The 22,555-nt window shown below is 47.0% G+C and overlaps 1 long non-coding RNA gene across 2 annotated transcripts; it reads left to right on the plus strand.

Moving 5' to 3' along the window:
* Positions 1–14,193: 14,193 nt before the first annotated feature.
* On the plus strand, positions 14,194–21,261 carry LOC132381425 (uncharacterized). 2 transcript variants are annotated; one of them, XR_009508029.1, is made up of 3 exons: positions 14,194–14,531; positions 15,013–15,168; positions 21,124–21,261. It is a non-coding gene; the product is annotated as an uncharacterized LOC132381425 (long non-coding RNA). The 2 variants fall into 2 exon arrangements; XR_009508028.1 differs by having other exon boundaries at positions 15,013–15,122; positions 21,124–21,253.
* The last annotated feature ends 1,294 nt before the right edge of the window (positions 21,262–22,555 follow it).

Genomic DNA, 22,555 nt, shown 5'->3' on the forward strand with positions numbered 1-22,555 from the left:
ATTGAAGATTGTGATCGTGTATTGAAAGAGTGGATTCGTCATTGTCGAGTGAACACACGACACTTAACGGTATGCTGATCATGAAACAAGCAAAGATCCATCACAACAAGCTGAAAATTTAAGGTAATTGTGATTATTCAGCAGGCTGGTTGTATGAATTTAGGAACTGGCATGGCATAAAATTTTTAAAGATGTGTGGTGATAAAGCTGATCACGAAACAGGAGAGAAATTCATTGATGAGTTTGTCAAGCTTGTCTCTGATGAAAAATCTGAAATGCTGAACGGCTGCATCAGTACACATGTGTGTTGAACAGGTGTAAGACAAAGAGTGCTTATTGGTAGCGCATCAATACCGAGTCGCGAATGATGGTGATGCCAAATGGCTACTGACTGTCCACGTGGGCAACCGAGGTCCTGATAGCTTCTGATGGTTCAATATACACCACCCTCAGGGTATATGTACAAGCTGTGTATGGGATGTAAATGGATTTTATGTTTAGACTTGTGTCCGATCTCCAAGACAAATATTCCAAAATCCAAAGCACCTCCAAGCATTTTGGATAAGGTGTGCTTAACTTGCACGACTTTTTCTGTTTCTAATAATACAATTTCCTTCATCAAGAAGCTAATGATACCAAACCCAAGATGATTAACAAACTCAAGATATTCCATAGATTACATATTACTTTACTTTATTGTCGCCAAACAATTGATACTAAAGCGTACAATCATCACAGTGGTATTTGATTCTGTGCTTCGCGTTCCCTGGAATACAAATCGATAGTAAATATAATTTAAAAAAAATTAAATTATATATCATAAATTAAAAATAGAAAAGGGAAAGTAAGGTAGTGCAAGTCAGGTCCGGATATTTGGAAGGTACGGCCCAGATCCGGGTCTGGATCTGTTCAGCAGTCTTATCACAGTTGGAAAGAAGCTGTTCCCAAATCTGGCCATATGAATCTTCAAGATCCTAAACCTTTTCCCGGAGGGAAGTGGGACAAAAAGTGTGTTGGCTGGGTGGGTCGTGTAGATGTTGGGAAATAGAGGACATCAATAGGTGAGGCAGCATCTGTGGAAAAGAAATACAGAGTCAAAATTTTTGATAAAGAGACTTGGCCCGAGATGTCAGCTCTTTATTGAATTCCATAGATGCCGCCTGAACTGCTATGTTCCTTCAGAATCTTGTATGTGTTACTGCCATTAGCAAGCACAGACACACACATGGAGGGTGCCCACAGATCTGCCTGCACCCTTTCATATTGCTCGAAACACCAAGATCTCAGTCTGGGGTACAAGGAGGCAGTCAAGGCCAGATGTTTGATAAAATAATAAGGTTTTAATAATAATTTTAATAATATGGCAGGACTTTCATATGAAGAAAGACTGGATCGACTAGGCTTATACTCACTGGAATTTAGAGGATTGAGGGGGGATCTAATTGAAACGTATAAAATTCTAAAGGGATTGGACAGGCTAGATGCAAGAAGATTGTTTCCGATGTTGGGGAAGTCCAGAACGAGGGGTCACAGTTTAAGGATAAAGGGGAAGCATTTTAGGACCGAGATGAGGAAAAACTTCTTCACACAGAGAGTGGTGAATCTGTGGAATTCTCTGCCACAGTAAACAGTTGAGGCCGGTTCATTGGCTATATTTAAGAGGAAGTTAGATATGGCCCTTGTGGCTAAAGGGATCAGGGGGTATGGAGAGAAAGCAGGTACAGGGTTCTGAGTTGGATGATCAGCCATGATCATACTGAATGGCGGTGCAGGCTCGAAGGGCTGAATGGCCTATGCACCTATTTTCTATGTTTTGAAACACAGTGGGCAAAATTCCTCATTAAGGCGTGGGGGGAGGGGGGGGTTGGTTTTAAAGGCTGGAGGTTTGGGAGCAGGAGCACAACAAGGGTCCAAATTATCCATTTCACAATTGTTCAATTAAGAAAGCTAAGCAATACTCATTAATCATTGCCCTTGTTTCTGGCAGGAGGTATTGCAGCCTACTCCTCACCTTTATCTGTTGTCTACCTACTTACTTACTGGCATTTCCGTTGGCATTGAAGGTCCTCCATCTCTGTCTGCCTGTTTTCAGGGCTTCTTTCATGTCAGTAGCTTCCTCACAGTTTTCACAACTCTCACTCAGATGTAGAAGGACTCTTCATTGTTGTTTCCAAAACAGTTTTGTTTCTTCACTAGGCAGGACAGCATCCGTGGAAACGAGCAGTCAACGTTTCGGGCCGGGACCCTTCGTCAGGACTGAAGAAAGAGGGGGCAGGGACCCTATAAAGAAGGTGGGGGAGAGGGTGGAAAACCAATCAGAGGAAAGATCAAGGGGTGGGGGAGGCGATAGGCTGGAGAGGTGAAGAAGGAATCTAAGGGGAAAGCACTGTGGGTAGTAGAAGAAGGCAGAATCATGAGAGAGGTGATAGGCAGCTAGAAGAGGAGGCAGAGTGAAAGTGGGATGGGGGAAGGGAGAGGGAGGGAATTACCAGAAGTTGGAGAATTTGATGTTCATGCCAAGGGGCTGGAGACTACCCAGACGGCATATGAGATGTTGCTCCTCCAACCTGAGTTTGGCCTCATCACGGCAGTAGAGGAGGCCATGTATGGACATATCCGAACGGGAATGTGAAGGAGAGTTGAAGTGGGTGGCAACCGGGAGATCCTGTCTGTTGTGGCGGACGGAGCGGAGGTGCTCGAAGGAGCGGTTCTCCATTCATCGAATAACATCGAATTCTCCAACTTCCGGTAATTCCCTCCCTCTCCCTTCCACCATCCTACTTTCACTCTGCCTCCTCTCCCAGCTGCCTATCACCTCTCGCATGATTCTGCCGCCTTCTGCTACCCATAGTGCTTTCCCCTTACATTCCTTCTTCACATCTCCGGCCTATCCCCTCCCTGCTTCCCCTCCCCCACCCCTGATCTTTCCTCTGATTGGCTTTTCACCTGGCACCTTCCCCCTCCCCCCACCTTCTTTATAGGGCCCCTGCCCCCTACTTCTTCAGCCCTGATGAAGGGTTTCGGCCTGAAACGTTGACTGCTCCTTTCAACGGATGCTGCCCGACCTGCTGAGTTCATCCAGCTTGATGATTTGACCACAGCATCTGCAGTGTACTTTGTGTTTGTTTTTTTTTACCATTCAGGGTTGTTAGCCCTCAGCTGAGCCCCTGAACCTGGAGAACCGGTAGACCACTCTTTGTCTGATCTCTACCCTCTGACCTGTTTGGCATGGGTGACCCCACCAAGAGCCAAAGCATAAAGCCCTGACTCCAGCCAACGTAGCTCTCCGGGTCACCGAGATACAGAAGCCTCCAAACCCTACGACAAGGTTGTGGTCCTCTCAAAGATGTTGTCTAAAGATAGATAATTAAAATGAGCCGAAGGGTCTCGGCCTGAAACGTCGACAGCGCTTCTCCCTATAGATGCTGCCAGGCCTGCTGTGTTCCACCAGCATTTTGAATGTGTTGCTTGAATTTCCAATATCTGTAGATTTCCTCATGTGAGCCAGTGTATCTTCTGTGTTCTTCTAGAGAGGAATTTGTGGATAATTGTAAACCACGCTTTTGCCACTCTGCCTCCTGCCAACTCTCCTCCTCAGCTCCTGGGGTTCAGGAACAGTTCCAGCAGTTTAAAATTTCTGTCACGTGGCTCATGCAATACTTTGCAGGGAGAGAGTCTCAGAGGACGTTCCACAGCAGCGCTGCGGATAGGGGTCAGGTTACCGTGTCTAACGTTCCCCTTGTAACAGGAGTTTAACATGGTCAGCTTTAGCCCTGAGATATTGGACCCTGTCGATTCGCAGTCTCAAAGCTGCCACCTCCCACCAGAGGGTCCTGCGTAGACTGAGTCCCATCAGGCCGCACCTCCTGAGCTAAATGTTAGCTATAGATAAAAGTTGCTTCTCTTTCTCTTGTTTGCTCACTCTTGCAAGCAAACACACACACTCTCTCTCATAAACACGTAGGTTCAGTACATACATATTCACAAATATACATACAGGTAATCACATATGCAACATGTACATTTAGGGACACATACAAATACACACACTCATGGGCAGGCACATATATAGTCAGTGGGCACTTTATTGGGCACATCTGTGCCCCTGCTCATCAATGCAAATGTTTAATCCGCCAATCAGGTGGCAGCAACTCAGTACACTAAAGCACGCAGGCACGGTCAAGAGGGTCAGTTGCCATTCGCGCCAAACTTCAGAATGGGCAAGAAATGTGATCTGAGCAACTTTGACTGTGGAATGGTTGCTGGTGCCAGATGGGGTAGTTTGAGTATCTCAGAACCTGCTGATCTCCTGGGATCTTCGTGCAAAACAGTCTCTAGAGTTTATAGAGAATGGTGTGAGAAAGAGAAAAAACAAACAAACTGGTGGGCGGCAGTTCAGTGGGCAAAATCACCTTGTTAACGAGGGAGTCGGAGGAGAGTGGCCAGACTGGTTCAAGCTGACAGGAAGACGACAGTAACTCAAATAACCACCGGCTACCACAGCGGCGTGCAGGAGAGCATCTCTGAACGCACAGCATGTGAAGTGGATGGGCCACGGCAGCGGGAGCCCACGGACACACACTCAGTGGCCGCTTCACGAGGTTCAGGACGTAGCAGTTGGCTCAGTGAACAGTCGACGCCTTCTAGCATCTCAGCTCACAGTTTGACAGCCAGTGAGGCACTTCTGGAGCGTGGCCGCAGTTGCGAAGTAGGAACTCCAGTGAGATCTGTTTGGCAGCTGAAACATCCCATAAGCGACAACAAGCCGGAGAGGAGATAATCTGCGTTAACAACAATGACCGAGGCCGATTGTGTTCAGCCCTCTTGGTGGAGTTATTTTGATGAAGTGACAGAGAGGGTCGGTGAGGGAAATGCAGTTGATGCGTGCGTATGGACTTCCAAACGACATTCAATAGGGTGCCACATAACAGTCTTGTCATCAGGGTGGAAGTTCGCGCAATAAAAAGGGCTGAAGAGGTGGGGCCAGAAAATTGGCTGTGGAGCCGGAAACGGAGAGTAGTGGTGAAAGACGGCTTGTCAGTCTGAAGGGAAGTGAGTTCTGGCGTTCCCTGGGGTTAGTGAGAAGGTCACATCTTTCTCTAGAGTTTATGAATGACTGGGACTGAGGATTGGAGAGCAAATTTCCAGATTTGCAGATGGCAGAAAACTGGAGAAGGGCAGTGATAGAGTGCAGAGATGTGAGTGGCTCAGTGGATAAACAAAAGCGAGAGATTGAAATTTCATACTGGGAAATGTGACAATTAACGTTCTTGGGGAAGAATAATTAAAGGCAGTAAAACAGGGTATATTTTCAAGAGGGTGCCTAGAATGGGGGTGATGTAGAATATGGGAGTTGGGGCAGGTAGGGGAGGGCATGCATTGTAATCTATGGGACAAGTTGAGAAAGTTGAGAAAGTGGATATGTCGCAGACTCTGGAGATTAGACTGAGTATGGTACAGATGCTGGATATCAGACTGACTGTAGTACAGGCACTGGAGATCAAACTGACTTTGGTACAGACACTGGAGATCCAACTGACTGTAGTACAGGCACTGGGAGATCAAACTGACTTTGGTACAGACACTGGAGATCCAACTGACTGTAGTACAGGTACTGGAGATCAAATTGACTGTAGTACAGGCACTGGAGATCCAACTGACTTTGGTACAGACACTGGAGATCCAACTGACTGTAGTACAGGCACTGGGAGATCAAACTGACTTTGGTACAGACACTGGAGATCCAACTGACTGTAGTACAGGCACTGGGAGATCAAACTGACTTTGGTACAGACACTGGAGATCCAACTGACTGTAGTACAGGTACTGGAGATCAAATTGACTGTAGTACAGGCACTGGAGATCCAACTGCCTGTAGTACAGGAGCTGGAGATCAGGTTGACTGTGATACAAGTGCTAGAGATCAAGCTGACTGTGATACAGATGCTGGAGATCAAACTGACTGTAGTACAGGCACTGGAGATCAAATTGACTTTGGTACAGGCACTGGAGATCAGACTGACTGTGATGCAGGTGCTGGAGATCAGACTGACTGATACAGGCACTGGAGATCAGTCTGACTGTGGTACAGGTGATGGAGATCAGTCTGACTGTGGTACATGGGCTGGAGATAAGACTGGGGAGATCAGTCTGACTGTGGTACATGGGCTGGAGATAGGACTGGGGAGATCAGTCTGACTGTGGCACAGGTGATGGAGATCACACTGGCTGTGGTACAGGCACTGGAGATCAGACTATGGGTGGATGGTGTAAAAAAAGGGGGTTCAAACTTGAAAGAACAGTGCCCTTGGGAAGTACGTAAGGAGGTCAGATTAAGATGGAGTGGACAGTATGGGTAATGGAGAGGCTCAGAGCTGAGGGGTGCAGAGGGACGTTGTGAGCAGTTGAAATTTTAACTCCCATATCCTGTTTATTCTGTAATTCATTGAATAGCAGCCTAGTAACTTAATCACTGTACTAGTACAAGCCATGAAAGACAAAACTTGTATTCACCACAGAGACCAGGAAACTGGAATCTGGAGCAAATATCTATCTACTGATGGAACTCAGCAGGATCTGTGGGGAAAGCAGGGAATTGTTAATGTTTTGGGTCAAAACCCTATCTTGTACTCATTCTTCAATCCTGTTCGTATTTTAAGGTTCAAAGATTCATCTATCCTTGTTGTATGCTGTACACAACTCTGAGATTCACCTTCTCTGAGTAGCCAGGAAACAAAGAGAGCCATGGAAGTTGTCCAAGAAAAACATCAGACGTACTCTCCCATGCAATGAAGAACAGCAACACTATCAGCGATCCCAAACCTGCCCGAAAGAAACTAACAGAATGTGCCACCCCGCAACAAGAACATCAACTCCCCCCCAAACGCCACTCTCGTGTGGAAAATTCTAACAGACTCACCAAGTGGCAACAAGAATGTCAACCAGAAACCCCCTCCCCTCAGTAGAGTTTAGGAGAATGAGAGGGGTACTCACTCTCACTGAAAATTACAAACTTTTGTCTGGTTGTAGTTATATTTCCCTTGGCTGGAGTGAGGAGTCACGGTCTCAGATTACGGGCACGAGGTTGTGGACTGAGAAGCGGAAGGCTCTCTTCATTCAGAGTGTGGTGTATCAGTGGAATTTTCCACTATGGAAATCTATGGGGGCTGAATGTATTTAAGGAGAAAATGGAGACGTTTCTCGTTATGAAACACTTCTAGGGATAAGGGGAGAACGTAGAACCAAGGTGTTGAGGAGGAGCAACACGCACACAAACTCCAGGAGGATCTCAACGGGTCAGGCAGCATCTGTGGAGAGGAATAAACTGCTGACGTTTCAAGCTGAGACCCTTCATCAGGACTGGAAAGGGTGGGGGTAGAAGCCAGGATTTGAATGTCGGGGAAGGGAAAGGAGTATGAGCTTGCAGGTGATAGGTGAGGCGAGGCAAGGGGGAAGGGTGGGAATGAAGTTGGGAAAAAGGATCAAAATGAACCATTTAAGTGGCAGAGAACCTGAAGAGGCTGAATGGTCTGTTCATAAAGAGTTCTACAGTACGGAAACAGGCCATTCAGCCCACTTCATCCATGTTGTACTTGATGCCTATCTATTCTAATCTGATTTGCGTGCATTAAACCCAGTGCCATTAAATGTCCCAATGCCTTTTATGTAGCTGTTCAAAGTTCAAAGTAAAATTAATTATCAAAATTAATTAATTATCGAAGCACATATATGTCACCATGTATGACATATATGATTCATTTTCTTGTGGGCGTTCACAGCAGAGCAAAGAAGCACAACACAATCAATAAAAGTTAGTCAGTTAAAGTCTGTCCCGAGCCTTGTAGGCTCATCAGGCCGGTGCTTATACTGGTTTCCGTGGCATGAAGCGACTGAGAGTACGAGACTCCCCCCCGGATAGGACGCCAGTCTATTGTGAGGTTAACCCCCAGCATTTTGCTGGTACCCATTTTCATCTGGGTGGACTGGAGCAATGTGTGGTTAAGAGCTTCGCTCAAGGACACAACACGCTGCCTCGGCCGGGGCTCGAACTCATGACCTTCAGATTGCTAGTCCCACGCCTTAACCACTTGGCCACGCAGGGTCAATAAAAGACTACCCACAAAGACAAACAACCAATGTGCAAAAGAGGGCAAACTGTGGAAACACAAAGTAACAAAATAAACAAATAATATTGACAAGATGAGATACAGAGTCCTTAGTTTGTGGAACCAGTTCAGTGTTGAGGTGACTGACGTTATCCGTGATGGTTCTTGAGTCTGATTTTTGGAGGGTAATAACTGTTGCTGAACCTGATGGTGTGGGACCTAAGGCCCCTATACCTCCTTTCATCATTAATGGATTAACTGATGAAGGGTCTCAGCCCGAAACACCAATTGTTTATTTCCCTCCATAAATGCTGCCTGGCTAGCAGAGTTCCTCCAGAAGTTTGCTTGCATTGCTCAAGATTCCCAGCAAATGCAGAAGCTCTTGAGCCTTGGGGTCACCTCTGCACCCTTCAGACTGGTCTTCGCCGGCCAAGGGCAGCCGGAAGTTTACCATTCTTTTCAGGAATACTGTGTCCTCCATTTGCACTGCACTCCCAACTTTCCTGCCAGCTGGAGTCAGGAGCCGTTTCCAAGTCTGAGCGAAAAGGAATGAGGCTCCTTGGAATGGGAAGACTGCTTTGACTGGTGCTGTGAACTAGCCAAGACTTCTCCTAGAGCAGGACAACAGCTGGAGCCCAAGTACAGATGTGGGATGGGCCGATGCTTTTCCTGTCTGAAATGCTGTTTGAAATTCTCCCTTCATCAAGCTCCTCTGTATATATTAGCATGTTGGAGCCTGTTCTGCAAAGGTCATCCAGAGGCTAAGACTTTAAATTCCACATTCCTTGTGTAAATATTAATCTGCTAATTGCATATCAAGCCATTTACCTATCACGCTCCAAGAGGCCTTAAATGGACTTGTAACCTTCAATATAAAGCAACTGCACTTCAACACAATAAACGAGCTCTCCTACTCTTAACTCTTGGCTTCTAAGTGGAATCTCTTACCCAATATAAAACTTTGGAAAAAAAAATCAGCCGTAAGTTTACAAGGAGCTGCTTGCATTACAGACCTTTTACAGGTTGACACCGGAGTGAATTGGCTCTTGATGGTTAAGGCTGTCAGTTGCCCAATGCTGTTTGATGTTTCTTCTCTGCGGGCGTAATGTGAGAGAGATCCATTGCTGGCTAGCGCCAGCAGCTGCACATGGTGGGACCCAGTGACCGCGGCGGAGGTGCACGCCGGAGGGAATGAACGCAGGCATTCTCTATCATGGCTTCCTGACCGGGAACGGGATTCCGCCCGGAGCAGGATGGCATTTAAATCCATCTGTGCTCGAATAGTTCATAAACAAATCCAATTAGTCCTGCTTTCCCCCATGTCCTCTCACATCTTTTGCAACCCTGGGGAACTGGCCTTAAGTTCAACAGACCGAACGAAGGGAGCACAGTGGTCAGTGTGATGCTCTTACGCCTCGGGGCATTCTGGAGTATGGAGCTCAAATCCAGCACTGAACTATAAGGAATCTTTATATGCCCTGTACATGGAACACATGGGTTTTCCCCAGGTGCTCTGGTTTCCTCCCACAGTCCAAAGACGTGTAGGGTAGGTTTGTTTGGTCATTGTAAATTGTCCTGCGATCAGGTTGGGGCAGTGGTTCCCAATGGGGGCGGTTCCATGTCCTAAGGGGGCATTAGGGGAGGTAGAAGCTGTCAGGGGACGTTCAAGATCCTTGGCGCTGGGGGAATGGTAAGCAACATCTTGACTTGATGCATGAGACCTGGTCGACTGTGTCAGATCACTGCATTCGATAGGCAGTCCCAATTTGTGTTAATTTTTAAGTTTTAATTTAGCCCTGTTACTGATGGATAAATATGTACGGTGCAGCCGAAGGCAGTAAAGTCTTTAATTCTGATCCTGCTAAGGAGCAGAAACTACAGAGAGTGTGTCAATACAATGTTACGTACCCGGTGTGTGGTTTCATTCTGTTCCCATCAGATCAGTGACACCCCCATGTGACTTATTTGTAATACTGTGCTGTCCAATGAAGCTATCAGTATTGCAGGAACGCTTCTGTAAAAGACAACGTGAAAAGGCTGCTTATGGTATTACCCAGTTCCAGAAGATGAAAGAAGCATTTGAAAAGCGTTGCACTCCCGAGTCATTTGCCAAGAAAGCTAAAAATGACCTTGATAGTGGTCTCATTGCTTCTTATAATGTTTTCCAAATGTGGAAAATCTCATACAACTGGTGAGAGATTAATAATGCCTGCCATACCAGAAGTGCTTACCTCGGTCCTCAAAATGGATAGCGGTATTTTAAAATCAATTCCTCTGAGTAGGAACTCTGTAGTTCATCGTTTTGATGAAATGGGTGAAGACGTTGAGCACAGAGCTACAAAATACAGAATTTGGGATACAACTGGATGAGTCAACTGCGCGAGGCAATGAGACATTGCTAATGGCATATGTACGGTTTATCAAAAATTGAAAAGTTTATAAAGAGATTCTCTTTTGTAAAAAGTTAAACACAAATATCCATCTAACATGATCTTAAAATCGATTCAGGGATTTGAGGATAAAAGTATTCTGATTAGGAACATGTGCAACAGATGGAACACCAAATATGACAGGGCACTATGCTGGTTTAGTGGCATTTAGGAAAAAGGAATTTCCAAGCCTGTTTGCAATCCATTGTGTAATTCATCATCAACAAATCACAGCCAAAAACCTCAGCCAGCAAGGTTTTTTTTCAAGCATGACTCTTGTAATATCTGCTATCACCAAAATTAAAGCTGATCCATTAAATAGCAGAATATTTCACCAGATATGCCAAGATAACGAAGAAGAGATTGATTGCTTGCTTCTTCACATTGAAGTGCACTGGCTGTCAAAAAGCTGCTGCTTAAAACATTTTTTTTGATCTTTTTGACACTGTGGTTGAATTTTTGCTCAAAGCCGACAAGAGCGTGGAGAAAAAGATTGAACTTTTGCGTGCAGTTGTGCCATACCTAGCCGATTTGTATGACAAAATGAACGTTCTCCCTATGAAGCTGCAGGGTGAGAATTTCAATTTAATCCAGGCAAAAAGTGCAGTGTCCACTTTTATCAGAAAATTGGAAATATATAAGCAAAACATTGAGAGAAGAATTTTCTCACAGTTTCCCTGCAAGGAGAGCATTCACTTATTTTCACAGACAGTGATTTGCAAGAGTACTGCTTACACATGCAGTTATTGAAGAAGGATTTTCAGACTCAATTCAAGGATTTGAACAATCTGGAAATTCTGTACAGGGTAACATCCCATTTCTTTGCAAGGCGGAAGAACAGGAAGAGAGCTTGCAAGAAAAAAATATTGAAATTCAAAACGATAAAAAAAACAAAAATACTTTTGTGGTATGTGGCTACACTGTCATACAAAGTTTTCTGGTCTTCAGTGAGGAGCCAAACTATTCTTCATTGCATTTCCATCCTCCTACCTTGTTGAAAGAGGACCACAAATTCACAAAAAGCAGAAACTGCTTGGACATTGTTACACGTGGGGGCTTGAGGCTTTTGCCGTCACAACTTGAACCAGACTTTTCAACTCTTGTTAAAAACCATCAAGCTCAAGGATCACATTGATATCAAAGCCGTTGTACCACACACAGGCTTTGTGTAAGCTAAGTTTAAAGGCAAATATAAATTTAAAGCAGAATCATTTTTCTCATGTTAGCATATGGTAGACATATTTTTACAGTATGGGGGTGCCATAAAGTATATTGTGCCTTCCGGGATGTTGGCAAGTATGAAGATGCTTTAAGAGGATGCTGAAAGGGGGGGAATTGGGCAAAAAAAGGTTGGGAAACACACTGGGTTAGGGTTAATCAGTGTTGTGGATTACTGGGGCATTGCAGTGGAATGACCTTCACCACACTGTGTCACTAAGTAAATTAAATAAATAGAAAAGCTTCTTCATGCCCCTAGTACTTTTTTACTTCATTCTCTTTTGAAACCTACATTTGGCTCATATCATAAACAAGAGAAATTCTGAAGATGCTGGAAATCCAGAGCAACACACACCAAGTCCTGAAGGAACTCAGAAGGTCAGGCAACATCAATGGAAATGGTGTCAGTCCATGGCCCCCTCTTGTGCCAAGATGAGTCCACCCTCGGGGTGGAGGAGCAACACTTTATATTCCATCTGGGTAGCCTCCAACTTGATGGCATGAGTACTGATTAATCCATCCGGTAAACTCTACTCTTTCCCTTCTCCTACCTGGTTCCATCTTCTCCATTCCTTGGGCTTTCCCATCCATCTGCCTTCATCTATCACCTTCCAGGTAGCCTCCTTCCTCTCCCCCTCACCTTTTTATTCTGGCATCTCTCCCCTTCCTTCTCAGTCCTGAAGAACTCTTCATCTCACATTCTCAATATTTATTGTGCATTTATTTATTAATACTACTTTTCCTTTTAGTGTTTGCACAGCTTGTTGTCTTCTGCACTCTGGTGGACGTCCAGGTTGGGTGGTCTTTCATTGATTCTATAATAGTTACTATTCTATAGAGGTATTGAGTATGTCCACAAGAAAATGAATCTCAGGGTTGTATATGGTGACGTATTGTACATGGATAATAAAATTTACTTTGGACTTTATTGCTCTATGACCCTATGGTTCTCAGTGTTTGAGATGACTGCGGAGAGGATGAATCAACACCATTTCGCTTCTCTCCTCCCCCAAATATATCTCATTTAACCCATCTGCCCTTTTTTGGTTTGGCTAGTTCCAAGCGCCAACCACCTGCCTGTCTCCTGTGTCCATGCCTCCTCTTCCACCCCGCTCCTTCTGCCAGTCATTCGTCACCCAGCACTTACTGACCCTGCAGGGTTCCTTAATTAGTGGAAACGCGCTCAATTCCCAGCCACCAGCATTGAGTTGGGGCTCTCTTTAAGAGGCTGGTCCGACGTGATGATGCAATTGCCTGAAGTACTCTTACCGCGCTTTGTGTTCAGCGTCTGGAGCACAATCAGTGAGTTGCTATGTTTTCTTTGTCTTAACCACAAAATGCCACTGCCAGTTTTATCTGTGAAAACATTCAACCTGTCTCACCTCACAAACAAGAGGAAATCTGCGGATGCTGGAAACCCGAGCAACACGCGCAAGATGCTGGAAGAAGTCAGCAGGCCCGTCTCACCTGCCCCTCTCCTCGCCATTCTCAACCCGAGATGTAAACCGCTCCTCTCCCACCCGCGGATGCTGTCTGACCCGCTGGGTTCCTGTCGTATTTTCCAGATTTTAGCATCTGCACTCTCTGGATCCTTTTGAGGGGAGATTGTAAGCAATGTAGAAATGTGGCCTTCAGATATCCCACCTCTCCCAGAAGTTCCGGGAGTCTTCCGCATATTGATAGCGGCTCCCTGATGCCCGCAAATCATATCCCGGAAATCGATTTTTTTGAGAGGGAGAGGAAGAGGAAGGGCGAGAGGGAGCATCCTGATTGGTCTCTCTTCGTGCTAAGTAGACCTATCAGTTTTCTCTGTGGGCGGGCTCTACAGTTGACCTCTCTCTCTCTCTTTCATTGTCCATCAGTTCAGTTCAGTGTCCTGCAACGCCATGGCAGAGTGTTCCAGAAAAAGAAAATATAAAACGTACCTCACCCCAGACTACACTAAAGTGTACCCCTGCCTAATAGGGGTCAAAAATAATGACAGTGTTGCTCGTTGCACTGTTTGCAACAGTGACTTTTGTATTGCCCATGGTGGGTTAAAATGTTAAAGACATGTTGAGGTGAGTTTAACAGGCGTCATTCGTTCATTAGCGTAGCTAATGTTATTTAAACTAGCTGGCGAGCTGCTAAGGAGCTACTCTATTGATGTCCTATGTGATGAGGCTGAACTCCCTGTAGACTTTGGAGGTCGACCACAGGGGGTGGGGGTGCTACCTCCCTGAAATGAATTTTTGCAGGATGGGATGCCTGGGCTTATAACTTTTTCCACCTTGGCTGTTGAACTTCGGCCTTGCGTGCCGAGCACACGCCAGCTCTTGGTGTGAGGCAGTGCGCTGAAGGCACCTTTAAACGCAGGCCCACTATTGATCCTGTTTATTGGACACCAGAACCCATTAAGGAGAGAGAGCTTGACAGTGATTAATGACGGTAAGTGCTGCATTTGCGTGCCTGGCTGTGGGGAGACGAGGAGTCTCGCTGTCTCCATGGCAACCCAGCCACACGCTCAATGGTCGTTGTGCACTGTGGCCAATGGGCCAATCCTATAGGCTGGGAAAATTACAAGAAAACCTGCAGAATACCAGTCGTCATAGAGGGATCAGAAGTGGAGAGAGCGAGCAGTTTCAAGTTCCTGGGTGTCAAGATCTCCAAAGACCTCACCTGGTCCCAACATATCGATGTAGCTATAAAGAAGGCAGGACAGCGACTATACTTCGTTAGGAGTTTGAAGAGATTTGGAACGTCAACAAAAACACTCAAAAACTTCTATAGATGTTCCGTGGTGAGCATTCTGACTGTTTGGTATGTGGGGAGGGTGGAGGCTATTGCATAGGACTGAAAGAAACTGCAAAGGGTCATAAATTTAGTTGGCTTCATCTTGGGTACTGGCCTACAAAATACCCAGGACATCTTCAGGGAGCAGTGTCTCAGAAAGGCAGCGTCCATTATTAAGGACCCCCAGCACCCAGGAGGTCTCACTGTTATCATCAGGTAGGAGGTACAGAAGTCTGAAGGCACACACTCAGTGATTCAGGAACAGCTTCTTCCCCTCTGCCATCTCACTCCTAAATGGACATTGAACCCATGAACACTACCTCACTTTTTAAATGTATATTTTTTCTGGTTTTGCGCGATTTTTAAAATTTATTCAATATGCATATACTGTAATTGATTTACTTATTTATTTTTACCTTTTTCCTTCTGTATTATGCATTGCATTGAACTGCTGCCGCTAAATTAACAAATTTCACGACACATGCCAGCGATAATAAACCTGATTCTGATGCGGGAAATCCAGAGCAACACCCGCAAAAATGCTGGAGGCCGGGAAGCATCGATGGAAAAGAGTAAACAGTCGACGGTTCAGGCCCAGGTACTTCTCCAGGATGGGAAAAAAGATGAGAAGTCAGATCAAGAAGGTGAGGGGAGCGGAGGAAGAACTACAAGGTGGTAGGTGATCGGTGAAACTGGGAGGGGAGAGGGGTGAGGTAAAGGGCTGGGAAGCTGATGGGTGAACTGGAGAAGGCGGGATCTGTTAGGAGAGGGTGGAAGACCATTGAGGAAAGGGAAGGGGGAGGAGCACCGGAGGAAGGTGGTGGACGGGTAGGAAAGGAGGTGAGGTGAGAGGGTAACAGGAATGGGAATGGTGGGGGCAATTACTTGAAGATACAGGGAAAATTCCTTTGGCTGGAAATCTTGAATCAGGCTGTTTTGGGAAACACAGCTTAATCAAAATTGAAGGCTTACTTCAAAAGATATTATATATTTGGTGACGTAATAAATAAAGGGGTCAGACCACATTGACGGAGAACCCGCCGTGACAGAGAGAGTTAGTCAGTGGTGAATAGATTACTAGCATAATCCAAAGTCCCAACAATTTCATTTCGACATCAGACACCGTTGACCCCATGTCCCACAAAAAGGTCTGCAATAGCCTGTGCCTGTTGTAAGACCATTTCAAAACACCCCGCTACACGGCAAGGATCCCAGCTTCCACTGGGGACCAGCTCGCTGGGAATGAGGGATTTTCGTCTCCGCGGGTGGTCGAGAGGAGCTGGAGTTATTGTCCCAGGAGCCGGAAGGACATTGGATGGAGGTGGACATAGTAGGGGCTGGTTCCGAAACTGTGCCAAGAGTGGTGGTTCGAAGATCACTGGGTCTAAGTGATGGGCAAAATGCACGGGGAGAGAGGAATTGTAGAATGATGGGACTCTTATGTCTACTTACAGTACTCTGCAAAGATCTTATGCACATACTGTTTATATATGCAGCTAGGGTGCCTTCTGCACAGTACTGTAGCTGGTTTATGTATTGCACTGTACTGTTGCTGCAAAGCTAAAAAAAAACAAATTTCATAACTTAAGTGAGTAATGATAGACCTGATTCTGATCTGGGTCTCTATTGTGAACTGAGAGTGGGAAGGGGGCAGGGAGAGGGGAATCGTGGTTGGGAAAAGGGGAAGGGAGAGGGAAGCACCAGAGAGATCAGTAAACCAATTATTTGGAATCGAATAGCCTTGCCTGGTGTCTCAGGGCTGGGTGTGTCTGCACCCGCCCCCGGCACTCCTTCTCTGCCACCTGTCCCCCACCCCCTCCCACGGCGCTCCACCCTCCCCATTCCCAACATCCTTGGCTCCCGTCAGATTTACAAACCCGCTCTCCGCTCCACGTTGGCAAAGAGCGCTGTGCAAAAGTCTAGGCACATACTATATACAGCATGTACCTAGGACTGTTGCACATTGTGTGTGTGTAATGGCTCAGTAATTGGAGTACAGCTGATTCTGTGCTTTACTAGAAAACTCTCTGCAGCGAGAGTTAAGCCACTGAATGTGGCTATTTCACAGGTTACTTCTTATCGCTGGAATGTGCTTTAGCTTTGGAGGGCTAGTTTTTAGTAGAAGATGACCCAAGACTTTGTTTCTGTTCTCCTCCGTCGCCTTCTCGCTCTCCCTGCCAGTCCGGTGCGTTAGTTACCGTTACTTTTCATGGCCAAGAGCCCCTAATAGTGTGGCCCTAATTACAACGTTCACACCTCAATCTAGACTTCTGAAATAAGAAACCTCTGCCTCACAGTATCACTGGATCCAACAGGATAGGCCAGCACGGTAGAGTCGCAGATAGCGCAAAGCTTTACGGCGCCGGTGATCGCTGATTGGGGTTCGATTCCCGCCGCTGTCTGTACCTTCTCCCTGTCGCTAGTTATCTCCCTCGTACCAGAAGACCCACGGTTAGGCTCAGTAAGCTGTAGGGATGCTACAATGGCGTCGGAAACCTTGTGACCCTGGTCACCTGCCTCCCAACCCAACTCAACCCTCGCGATGTGATTTGATGCTAACGGCACATTTCACAGTATGCCCTGATGTTTCAATACATGTGACAAGTAAAGGTAATATGTTTTTTAGCAGACTTGATCATGACCTTGGGTGCAACCTGTGTTTAGTTTACTCATTCTTTCTGGGACCGTGCGCATTTCCTACAGATTCCAGGCGTGAATCAAATCGTAGTGATTTCATGTGGTGAATATTTGGGTTATGAAGGAAGTAAAAAAGAAGGAACAGGGATGAGAAGGAGTGTGCGGAAAGTTTCTAATAAGGCCCTGTGAAGGATCTGCAGGAGAGGCCAAACTGATTTAGGGGTATTGTTGTTCTCCCTTTTCGCGCCTTGTGACGCATTGGGCGGCATTTTTTGCCGGTTCTGTACCACTTGATTTTTTTTTTCACAAGGCCGAGCTGCCCGCTCGACGCTCAACCCTGGACGGGCGGAAGGCGTGCAAGGAGCCGGCCGGATTCGAACCCGGGACCACTTGCCTCGAAGTCCGGTGCAGAAGCCAGTGCACCCCAGCTGACTTATCGATTTAGGGGTGGGTGAGGGATGAAAAAAGAGGAGAGAAAGTAAGGAGAAAATGAAAATCGGAGGCGTGGCGGTGCTCATGCTGTGGTCTAAACATCGTCCTGGCACCAGCTCCCTGCTCCCTAGTTCATGCCTCACGCCGGGTGAGTTTGACTGGGAAACCAACACCGAGGCTGAAGGAGCTGATCAGACTCTATTTGTGAAGGAAAGTCTGATCCTTCAATGTGTGCATCGGGATGTTGGAAATCTTCTACCAGTCTGTCGCAGCGAGTGCAATCTTCTTCGTGGCTTTGTGTTGAGGGAGTAGCGTCGGTTGAGGTACTGTTGAGGTAAAAGACCAAAAAAACTCGACAAAAAGATTGGATCCGTCCTTGGCTACAACTCTTCTGAGTTAGCGGTGGAGAGGAGGTTCCTAAGCAACTTGCTACCTCTGACCCACGCTGCCTTCCTCCAGTCGTTGAAACTTGCCACGCTTGCACAGGCTGTCCTTAGTGTGGCACCTGTGGTGTGGATCCCGTTTGTAGGGTCTGTGATCCACGGTGCGGCGTGTGCCCTGCATGGGATCTGTGGTGTGCAATGACCCTTCCTCCGCTGCCCAGTGGAGGCACCTTTCTGTGCGAGAGGCTCAGCCGTCGTTCAGACCAGACATCAGAACGGGGAAGAAGTGTGATATAAGTGATTTTAACCGTGGAATGATTGTTGGTGCCACATGGAGTGGTTTGAGTATCTCAGTAACTGCTCACCTCCTGGAATTTTCATGCACAACAACTTCCAGAGTTTATAGGGAATGGTGCAAAATAAAAAGAAAAAAAAGGAATCCAGTGAGGGCAGTTCTGTGGGTTAAAATGCCTCGGTAATGAGAGAGGCCAGAGGTGAACGGCCAGGCTGGATCAAGCTGACAGGAAGGTGACAGTAACTCAGATAATCAAGTGTTCCAACAGTAGAGTGCAGAAGAGACAACACGTCGAACATTGAAATGGATGGGCCACAGCAGCAGAAGACCCCAAACAGACACTCACTGGTCACTTCATTTCGTTAGGTACAGGAGATATCTGATATAGTGGCCGCTGAGTGTAAAGCCACTCCCTCGACACGGGACTGAAGACTGTGTGTGTCCAGGGGCTGCATGAGGTGATGGCTGTGCGGACCTCGGCCTGAGATCTAACACCTGACATTTGTCAGATGCCCTGCCAGTCCCAGTGAATAATGGCGGGCACTTTATCCCGTTCCTCAGCGGGTTACTTGTGGAAGCTGCCAGTGCCGACGGTGCAGCTGAGGAACTTATTTGCAGTCGCTGAGCCCGACAGGCTGAAGGAGATGAGTTAATGGGCAGCGAAGGCACGATCGGATCACTGATGATCTGGCCTCTGGCTCGCACTGAAGATTGATTGCGTAAAGGTTTCGCTTGAGAAGGTGCAGCAGCCATCTTTCCCCAGATTACTGACCCCAAGATCATTAAATCTTGGTGCCTCTGAGAAACGGTGGATTGAATTGTTGCCTTCGTGTCTGCGGTCAATCAGTAATCAAACAGAGACTTGGCGCTGTCTTGTATTGCAATGAACGGAAGGGTGTTGTAAACACCAACCACTGTTGCACCAGCCTCAAGGTGTCAAAACGCACTCATTCACCTGTTGAAGAATGGTCACGGTTGTAAAACAGGTTAATGAATTTGTGTACAGGAAGCTCCCATAAACAGCAATAGAACACATTCAATACTTGATAATAAAACCATAAGATATAGGAGCAGAATTAGGCCATTTGGCCCATTGACTCTGATCTGTCATTTCATCATGGCTGATCCATTTCCCCCTCTCAGCCCCAATCTCCTGCCTTCTCCCCGTAACCTTTCATGCCCCGACCAAACAAGAATCTATCAGCCTCTGCCTTTAATATATGTAAAGATTTGGCCTCCACAGCCGCCTGTGGCGACGAATTCCGCAACAAATCCATCAGGCGTGCATGCTGCTGCTAGACTGGTGGGTCGTCTGGACTGCTAGATGCTGTTCTAGTGTAACTCACTCATTCTCCAATGTTCACAGTGCAGTAAAAAAATTGAAATTCACCCCCATAGACGCTGCCTGACCTGCTGAGTTCCTCCGGTAATCTGTGTGAGTGTTGTCCAGTGCCTAGAGTTGCTTGTGCTGATGGTTCGCAGCCCCACTGTGAAGTCTCTTTCAGGTATGCCTACCCTGAAGAAGTATAAATTTTCTCTGCGATGGTGAGACCCACTCTCGATGCTCCGGCTCTGTGATATCTGTGACTCACTCCCACCTGGTGGCTGCCCCCCACTCTGGCTAGTCTCCTCACCCTTCTCTTCTCACTTGCCTATCACCTCCCTCTGGTGCCCCTCCTCCTTCCCTTTCTCCCACAGTCTCCTCTCCCCTCCAATCAGCTTCCTTCTTCTTTAGCCATATAACAATTACAGCACAGAAACAGGCCATCTCGGTCCTTCTAGTCCGTGCCGAATGCTTACTCTCACCTAGTCCCACCTACCTGTGCTCAGCCCATAACCCTCCATCCCTTTCCTGTCCATATACCTATCCAATTTTACTTTAAAATGACAATATCGAACCTGCCTCTACCATTTCTACTGGAAGCTCGTTCCAAACAGCTACCACTCTCTGAGTAAAGAAGTTCCCCCTCATGTTACCCCTAAACTTTTGCCCCCTAACACAACTCATGTCCTCTTGTTTGAATCTCCCCTACTCTGAATGGAAAAAGCCTACCCACGTCAATTCTATCTATCACCCTCAAGATTTTAAATACCTCTATCAAGTCCCCCCTCAACCTTCTACGCTCCAAAGAATAAAGACCTAACTTGTTCAACCTTTCCCTGTAACTTAGGTGCTGAAACTCAGGTAACATTCTAGTAAATCTCCTCTGTACTCTTTCCTATAACTTTTGACACCTTTCCTATAACTTTTTCCTTTACTTTTTCCACCTATCACCTCCCAGCTTCTTACTTCATTCCCCACTCCCCTACCACCTACCAACTTGCACTCCTTACCCTTCCACACCTTCTTATTCCCGCTCTTCCCTCTCGCCACCGTCCTCTTCAGTCTTGGCCCGGGAATGCTAACTCTTTACTCCTCTCCATTGCTGACGGCAACCTGCTGAGTTCCTCCCGGCGCTTTGCGTGTGTGTGTGTTGCTCTGGATTTCCAGCATCTGCAGAATCTCTTGTAACTTACTGGTACGTTTAACTGAAGTGTGGGAGCCTGGAGTGAGGGTGGCAAACCATCAGCAGGTGAGCCAGATGCTGAGCTTTTGGGATTTGGAAACTGCCGGCTAGCGGATTGTCAGAGGTTTATTGAGCGTACCAGCTCACATGATTTTTAATTAAGAGGGAAATATTTACAAGTTGGTCTCTCCGCAGATCCTGACTGTATTTTATTTCAGATTTCCAGCACTGGCGAGATTTTTATTTTGGAGTAAATTGGGGCAAAAGTTGGGTTCGTGGACTATTCAGAAATTGGGTGGTGGAGGCGAAGAATCAGTTCCTAAAATGTTGAGTGTATACCTTCAGGCTCTGATACCTCCTTCCTGGTGGTCGCAATGAGAAGAGGCCATCTCCTGGATGATGAGAGCCCTTAGTGATGAATGCTGCCTTCTGAAGATGTCCCCGACGCTGGGGCGGGTAGTGCCCACAATGGAGCTGGCTGAGGTTACGACTGTGCGCTGGAACCCCGGAAACCAGACGGTGATGCGACCGGTCAGAACGCTCCCCACGGCACATCCTGTGGAACCAGCAGTTCCGCACGAGGACTCAACATCCATGGAAGGCTTCCTCTTTGAGCTTCTCTTCCCTACCTCGGCTGCCCTCTCGTTGTACAGTTCTGTGCAGAAGTACGAAGCATATGCAGGGTGCCCAGGACGTTTGCACAGTACCGTACTGCTGCCCTGAAAAAAAAACTTCATGAACTGTGTGAGTGATGATAAACCTGATTCTGATCTGGGTCTTTGTTGTGGACTGAGAGTGGGAAGGGGGCAGGGAGAGGGGAATCATGGTTGGGAAAAGGGGAAGGGAGAGGGGAAGGCGTGGGAAGCACCAGAGAGACATTCTGTAATCATCAATAAACCCGTTATTTAGAATCAAATAACCTTGCCTGGTATCTCAGGGCTGGATGTGTCTGCACCTCTACTAACCCCCTGCCACTGGCACTCCTTCTCTGCCACCTGCCCCACAACCCCTCCCTCAACATTCCCAACATCCCCAGCTCCTGCCAGATTTGCAAACTCGCTCTCTGCTTCATGTTGACAAATACTGTACTGTGCAAAAGTCTTAGGCACCCCAGCTAGTAAGCAGCCGTCGATCCCAGGGGATCAGGTGTTTGCGCCTCGGGTGGGCTGTGTCCTCTCCAGGGTACAAGCCTGGGCAGGAAGATTTGTAGAACCGGCTGTTGCCCATGCAGCGGGCTCCCCCGTTCCACGTCACTGATGTAGTCCAAGGGAAGGGCAAACGCCGATACAGCTTGGCACCATTGCAGAGGCCGCCAGAGTGAAGTTGTAAACAACATCAAACTACCTCAGGGACCCCGGCTCCGGATTTCTTCCTTGGGTTTTACTCCCGAAGCCTCTCCCATGGGTGGGTACGGCCACAAGGCAGCGGAGGTTTAAAATCAGAGTTTTCCTTCTCCTAGTCGGGCTGCCGTCCAAGGCTGACAAGCCCCACCTGCCCGAAGCAACTGGTTTTGAGGCGCCAGTGGTCCGCCTTTGCCCCTTGTCGGTAGAAACAGTTCCGCTGGGCCTAGTAGCTAAGCCACACGTGAAGCCAAGAGTTGGACTTGGTTGTCGGAGGTTGTTAGAGACACAAGCCATTTGGAGCACTTTATAGGTAGTGGGAGCTTATCCCCATCACCACCCTTGGCTATGATAACCCTAGGAACCCCGACTACTGTATACGTGCCTGAGGCTTTTGCATAGTATGTATGTGTCACAGAAACCCATGGGTGCCCACC

Source organism: Hypanus sabinus, chromosome 26, assembly GCF_030144855.1.
Source record: "Hypanus sabinus isolate sHypSab1 chromosome 26, sHypSab1.hap1, whole genome shotgun sequence".
Lineage (NCBI taxonomy): Eukaryota > Metazoa > Chordata > Chondrichthyes > Myliobatiformes > Dasyatidae > Hypanus > Hypanus sabinus.